Source organism: Coregonus lavaretus, assembly GCF_964263955.1.
Source record: "Coregonus lavaretus genome assembly, chromosome: 30".
Classification (NCBI taxonomy): domain Eukaryota; kingdom Metazoa; phylum Chordata; class Actinopteri; order Salmoniformes; family Salmonidae; genus Coregonus; species Coregonus lavaretus.
This window is the reverse complement of record NC_140017.1, coordinates 35141416-35149576: the sequence shown is the minus strand read 5'-3', so window position 1 is coordinate 35149576 and position 8161 is coordinate 35141416.

The window sequence follows — 8161 nt, the reverse complement described above, 5'->3', positions numbered from 1 at the left end:
CAGAGGGGACGTTGTGTGGGGCTGGCTGGCTCTGTTCCAGTGTCCCCTCCAGCCAAGCTAACACATTCACACTGTTAATAAAGCCTGATGAACTGAGGCCACTCTGTGTGGGTGAATAGTCACTACTTTTTAACAGTTGAAAATGTCAGACGGGCTAGGACCTATTGTTTCAGGAAGAGAGCGCTCGCTTTCTTTCCATCCTTTTCTTTCCTTGCTCTTCCTCCTCTCTCTCTTTCCGGCTGGCTGGTGAATGGCTGCCCACTCCCTCTCTTTTATCCTGGCTCTGTGCTGTTAAAGCCGTGACGTACAGGAGGCAGGGCCCGGGCTCTAAATCAGGGCCTGAGGGGTGACATATGTGACATGTGTGGCCCTGTGGACTGGCAGCAGCTTTGTGGTGTAGGGAGAGGAAGAAAGGAGGAGAGAGAGGAGGGAGTAGGGGCCACAGACACTCAGAGAGGAAAGCCAGGCTTAAGGAGCCCCTTGAGAAACGGCCCCGGCCAACAGGCACAACAACACCTCAACAAGGGCCGCAGTCATCAATTACAACAAGGCAACAGAAGAAGAAGAAATGCTGCCACAACTAAATGCCAGGGGGAAGTCAAGGGTTCTAGAGGCAGGAGGAAGAGTGAGAACAGAAGGATGGAGGAGGAAGGGAGAGAGAGGAAAACAGAGGGATGGAGGAAGGGAGAGAGAGGGAAAACAGAGGGATGGAGGAGGAAGGGAGAGAGAAAACAGAGGGATGGAGGAGGAAGGGAGAGAGAAAACAGAGGGATGGAGGAGGAAGGGAGAGAGAAAACAGAGGGATGGAGGAGGAAGAGAGAGAGAGAAAACAGAGGGATGGAGGAGGAAGGGAGAGAGAGGGAAAACAGAGGGATGGAGGAAGGGAGAGAGAGAGAGGGAAAACAGAGGGATGGAGGAAGGGAGAGAGAGGGAAAACAGAGGGATGGAGGAGGAAGGGAGAGATAAAACAGAGGGATGGAGGAGGAAGAGAGAGAGAGAAAACAGAGGGATGGAGGAGGAAGAGAGAGAGAGGGAAAACAGAGGGATGGAGGAGGAAGAGAGAGAGTAAAACAGAGGGATGGAGGAAGGGAGAGAGAGAGGGACAACAGAGGGATGGAGGAGGAAGAGAGAGAGAAAACAGAGGGATGGAGGAGGAAGAGAGAGAGAGGGAAAACAGAGGGATGGAGGAGGAAGAGAGAGAGTAAAACAGAGGAATGGAGGAGGAATTGAGAGAGAGGGAAAACAGAGGGATGGAGGAGGAAGAGAGAGAGAAAACAGAGGGATGGAGGAGGAAGGTAGAGAGAAAACAGAGGGATGGAGGAGGAAGAGAGAGAGAGAAAACAGAGGGATGGAGGAGGAAGGGAGAGAGAGGGATGGAGGAAGGGAGAGAGAGGGAGGGAAAACAGAGGGATGGAGGAGTTAGAGAGAGAGGGAAAACAGAGGGATGGAGGAGGAAGGGAGAGAGAGGGAAAACAGAGGGATGGAGGAAGGGAGAGAGAGGGAGGGAAAACAGAGGGATGGAGGAGGAAGAGAGAGAGAAAAGAGAGGGATGGAGGAGGAAGAGAGAGAGAGAAAACAGAGGGATGGAGGAGGAAGGGAGAGAGAGGGGAAACAGAGGGATGGAGGAGGAAGGGAGAGAGAGGGAGAGAGGGAAAACAGAGGGATGGAGGAAGGGAGAGAGAGGGAAAACAGAGGGATGGAGGAGGAAGGGAGAGAGAGGGAAAACAGAGGGATGGAGGAAGGGAGAGAGAGGGAGGGAAAACAGAGGGATGGAGGAAGAAGAGAGAGAGAAAAGAGAGGGATGGAGGAGGAAGAGAGAGAGAGAAAACAGAGGGATGGAGGAGGAAGGGGGAGAGAGGGGAAACAGAGGGATGGAGGAGGAAGGGAGAGAGAGGGAGAGAGGGAAAACAGAGGGATGGAGGAAGGGAGAGAGAGGGAAAACAGAGGGATGGAGGAGGAAGGGAGAGAGAGGGAAAACAGAGGGATGGAGGAAGGGAGAGAGAGAGAGGGAAAACAGAGGGATGGAGGAAGGGAGAGAGAGGGAAAACAGAGGGATGGAGGAGGAAGGGAGAGAGAGGGAAAACAGAGGGATGGAGGAGGAAGGGAGAGAGATAGGGAAAACAGAGGGATGGAGGAAGGGAGAGAGAGGGGAAACAGAGGGATGGAGGAGGAAGGGAGAGAGAGAGAGGGAAAACAGAGGGATGGAGCAAGGGAGAGAGAGAGAGGAAACAGAGGGATGGAGGAAGGGAGAGGGAGGGGAAACAGAGGGATGGAGGAGGAAGGGAGAGAGAGAGAGGGAAGACAGAGGGATGGAGGAAGGGAGAGAGAGAGAGGGAAAACAGAGGGATGGAGGAGGAAGGGAGAGAGGGGGAAAACAGGGGGATGGAGGAGGAAGGGAGAGAGAGGGACAACATGAACGAAAGGGAGAAGGCTACATGGTCAAGAGAGTGACATGGGGAGGCAGGGACATACAAACACCTACAGTTAATCAAGAACACTGTTCCCATCAATACCTCTGTAGAACCTCCACACATAGGGGCATAGGGATCAGGTAGTATAGGAATATAGACCAAGGTGGAACTGAGAAGACTGTATCTGGATCCACACAACACCATACATGATAAGGTAGAGAGAGTATATCAACACCACACAACCCCAGGGGGGACCAGAGAGGGGAAGAGAAGGTTGGAGAGGGGGAGAGAGGGGTGGAGGGGGGAGAGAGGGGTGGAGAGGGGGAGCGAGACAGTGGAGTTGATGATGGTTTTCCGGGAGACAAGACAAAAAGAGAAAACAATTACAGTGGCTCTCAGTATCTATTCACTCCAATTTGCTATGAAACACTTTTTCCTTCTCCCTCTCTCTGTCTTCACTCCTCTCCCCTGGCCCAGGCCCAGCCTAATCTAGCACTTTAGCTCCATCTCAGATGATTTCACAGTTGTCACTGAACAGTGAATTTCCTCTTTCTTCACCTAAGTGTTAACTAGAGGCGATGCCAACATGGCGTCTAGGGAGAGGAAACAAGGCCTGCGTCTTTCAAACCGCCAAATGTTCTGCTAACGGGTGTTAGCATTCTCCACAGTGCTTTAGTTAACAGTCCTGTCTCTGTCCCCTAAGCAGATAGCATGGCTGTCCCTCCGTGAGCTGGCCAGAGACAGGGCCACAGCAGCCTGTGTCCTTCACCTGACATTAGAGCCATTAACATCTCGCTAACAAGACAAGAGGTCCTCTATGATGCCAGAATAGCCCAGTCAAGGGGCTGCTGAGGAGGGCATATACACACACACACAAACACTTCATCGTCGTGGTGACATCCCCACCTGTCCCCTATCAATCAGTCTGATCTCCATACTCTGAGCCTGGAGGCCATGGTTGTGTCTATTCCTGAAGGAAGGGATTTGGAGCTGGCTCCCTGTCTAATTACTGTTGGAAGGGCCCAGTTTTCCCCTGCTTAGTAATGTGGATTTACTGATCCTAAAGCCCCACTAACACTGCATAGAATCAGTGTGACAGAAACAGCAGCTCCAGCTCCTAGCTGTGGCCAGAGACACAGTACAGTGGTGAGTTGGGGAGCAGAATCTGTCAAACACTGCTACTGGACAATTCATCCATCCTGTCATGTTTCTATGTTCCACCCATTGATTCTCTAGTGCAGCTGCAGATAGATCAGGGTTTTATACTGTTTAACTCTTGTGCTTTGTGCTATGAAGCTAAGCCGCTGGTATGTGACTCCAGGCATCCGCAGTTAAACAGGTTTGAAAGGAGTAAGAATAGCAGCGGTGTGGGAATGCAACGGGCATAGTCCTGGCCATGTGTCACCCGCCCCAGCCAGCTAATCACGGAGCCACGCTTGACTCTACCATCAGGAGCACAGAGGGACATAGAGGGACACAGAGACACACACACACAGAGGGACAGAGAGGGACAGAGAGAGACACAGTGGGACAGAGAGGGACAGAGAGGGACACAGAGGGACACAGAGACACACACACACAGAGGGACATAGAGGGACACAGAGGGACATAGAGGGACACAGAGGGACACAGAGAGGGACACAGAGACACACACACACAGAGGGACATAGAGGGACACAGAGACACAGTGGGACAGAGAGGGACAGAGAGGGACACAGAAGGACACAGAGACACACACACACAGAGGGACATAGAGGGACACAGAGGGACACAGAGAGGGACACAGAGACACACACACACAGAGGGACATAGAGGGACACAGAGACACAGTGGGACAGAGAGGGACAGAGAGGGACACAGAGGGACACAGAGACACACACACACAGAGGGACATAGAGGGACAGAGAGGGACACAGAGGGACACAGAGACACACACACACAGAGGGACATAGAGGGACACAGAGACACACACACACAGAGGGACAGAGAGGGACAGAGAGGGACACAGAGGGACAGAGAGGGACAGAGAGGGACACAGAGGGACAGAGAGGGACAGAGAGGGACACAGAGAGGGACACAGAGAGGGACACAGAGGGACAGAGAGAGACAGAGGGGGACACAGAGAGGGACACAGAGAGGGACAGAGGGACAGAGAGGGACAGAGAGAGACACAGAGGGACACATAGAGGGACACAGAGAGGGACACAGAGAGGGACACAGAGAGACAGAGAGGGACACAAAGAGACAGAGAGGGACACAGAGAGGGACAGAGAGGGACACATAGAGGGACAGAGAGGGACACAGAGGTACACAGAGGGACACAGAGGGACACAGAGGGACAGAGAGGGACACAAAGAGACAGAGAGGGACACAGAGAGACAGAGAGGGACACAAAGAGACAGAGAGGGACACAGAGAGGGACACAGAGAGACAGAGAGGGACACAAAGAGACAGAGAGGGACACAGAGAGGGACACAGAGAGACAGAGAGGGACACAGAGAGGGACAGAGAGGGACACATAGAGGGACAGAGAGGGACACAGAGGTACACAGAGGGACAGAGAGGAACAATTAGAGTGTGAGAAGGCGTAGTAACTGTGTAAGCCCACAGACACAGGAATGTACAGGGCAGTAAAACTGGACACAACACCATTCATGACGGGACACAGCTCAGAATGGGGGCAAATATCAACATTACACCAACACTGTCCCAAACAGCTCCTATAAAAGCCTGTCGTACCTAAACTTTCTCCCTCACTAGCTGTACATCATCTCTGGCTTCCATACATTCTACACCACTGTCACTCCAGTGTTTGTCAGTGACGGTTGTATTAATAGGTGTGTGGTTAAACCATTAGAGGATTACTGTAATGCCACATAGGCCGTGGGAGCGGCCCTGGCTGACTGAGGGGGCACCTCTGGGACAGGGGACTGGCCATGCCCCAGACTATGCCACTATGCCCCCATAACAGGGCAGTGCCAGGCATGCAGCAGGTGTGTACTGACTGGGAACAGAACAGGGTGCGACTAGGAAGGGATGGCAGGACTGCCTGCGATGTAGAGGAAGGGTTGAAAGGGGACATGAGGAGTCAAGCCTGGACACTGTTCTCTCCCTCCCTGGTGGTCTGTAACGGCACAGTTATGGTACCACATTAAAACCAAATGTCTGTGACCAGACAGTGAGCGGAGGTGTGCCTCGTATCCACTGAGTCCATGCACCATTTAACCCAACAGTGCAGGCCAGCAGCACTGGGACAGCAGGCTACAGGCCTAGCTCCACTACAGTGAGCTATACTATAGGCCAGGGAGGGAGGACGTGTTGTGTGTGTATAGGCACAGTTGAACAGCTCATCCAGGAGCCTGCTGGTGTCATAAATCCAAACACTTCTGGCCAACTAAAACACGACATAAATGTAACGTTAGATCATGTGGGCAGGAATACAGACTCGGCTGGGTTAAAGAGTCATGGGAGGACAGCCAGCCATCTATTCTCGCCTGGATGCGACACATCATCTAACGCTGGAAGAAACACTGTTTATCTCTCTAAAGCATTCAGAATATATTCTACTTAAGCAATAAGGCAGGAGGGGGTGTAGTATATGGCCAATATACCACGGCTAAGGGCTGTTCTTAACCTCGACGCAACGCGGAGTGCCTGGATACAGCCCTTAGCCATGGTATATTGACCATAGACACACAAACCCCTGAGGTGCCTTATTGCTATTATAAACTGGTTACCAACGTAATTAGAGCAGTAAAAATACATGTTTTGTCATATTTTCAGCCAATCAGCATTCAGGGTTCAAACCACCCAGTTTATAATGTCTATTATACAGCTTGTGTGTGTGTGGCCATGGGTCCCGGTAAGTGACATCAAAATACATACGTTTCAATACATTTCACATGCCAGTGAGAACCAGGATAATGATATAATGATAATGCTTTATATAAAGAGGAAATTAAGTGCTGCTTAGTTGAATGACTAAAATGTATCCTAATATTACCCACACACACACACTCGTGCGTACACACACACACACACACACACACACAAAGCTCTGTATATTCATTTTCTTCCCAGCTTGCCAAGGCCACAGCGTCAGCAAATGATTGAAGAAAAGAGTGTGGATTAAAGCAGCGTGAAACAAGGTGCTTCAAGCAACAACAAAAAGAGGGAACAAAGAGAGATAAGAGGCTGTGGAGGGAAGATAATTAATGAATGGCTGCCTGGGATAATATAAGCTGCAACAGCAGGACCTCTTGTCCTACTGCTGCTGAATATTACTTTATACCCCCCCGCACACACACACACACACACACACACACACACACACAAACACACACACACAAACACACAAGCACACACACACACACACACATGCACAAACACACACACACACACACACACACATACACACACACACGCACAAAAAAACACACACAAGTGCACACACACAGCCGTGAAAGGAGAGATTCAAACAGCAGCGGTGCCCAATAGTACATTAAACACAAACTTTGCCTGAACAATGGCAACAGGCAAACATTAATCTGCAGGCAGTGCAGAGCACGAAGGACAGCAGTGAACAGCCACAGTCAGCTAACAAGTGGCAGTCAGAGACAACCTCACAATAGTAACCATTTGGCTATTTCTGCCATGTAGAGGGAACTCCATGGGGAAAATGGGTGATGGTGAGAGTCAACCCCGAGGATGGGCTCAATGTGGCCAGCAGGAGGGTGTGAGAGTCCCTCCTATCCCCCTCACCCCCTCACCCCTCTCTGTAGACCAGGGACACAGGAGGTGCATGAGTCACAGACCATAGGGGAGCCAGCTCAGGGGACAGCCCCAGTAAGCTGGCATGAATGGTCAGGCAACTACTTCACATGCAAATCCTCACATAACAGTCTGCCTCCATTAAAATGCAACACTCGGACCAAAAAAAAAACATATACCGTGGATAGTTCATCAAATTAGTTTTCTGGTTTATTCACCACTTTGCAATGTGATGTGTGACTTGTGAATTCGTAATCAAATGGATTCAATTCATGATTTATTTAGCGTATTATGCAATGCAATTTTCGACAATGTTGAGAAAGCGCCTTTCAGGTAATTGATATCAGTGGTGTGAATAGAGAAATGGATGTGATGTGGAGAAGGCCTGCCTCTCTCCCTCTGCTTCAACCTCCCCCAGCAGCCCACAAGGACACACAGGAAAGACCCTCCATTGTTCCTTCAGGGGGACACAAAAACGGGATTAATTTAAATTTGGTTGACAATGCATGCTTTTCAAGCTAACAGGCTCCAGAGAGAGACAGACAGGTTCCAGCGAGAGACATACAGGTTCCAGAGAGAGACAGACATGTTCCAGAGAGAGACAGACATGTTCCAGAGAGAGACAAAGTCCAGAGAGAGAGAGAGACAGGGCCCAGAAAGAGACATACAGGGCCCAGAGAGAGATAGACAGGGCCCAGAGAGAGACAAAGTCCAGAGAGAGAGACAGGGCCCAGAAAGAGACATACAGGGCCCAGAGAGAGATAGACAGGGCCCAGAGAGAGAGACAGACAGGGCCCAGAGAGAGACAAAGTCCAGAGAGAGAGAGAGACAGGGCCCAGAAAGAGACATACAGGGCCCAGAGAGAGATAGACAGGGCCCAGAGAGAGACAGACAGGGCCAAGAGAGAGACAGACAGGGCCCAGAGAGAGACATACAGGGCCCAGAGAGAGACAGACAGGGCCCAGAGAGAGACAGACAGG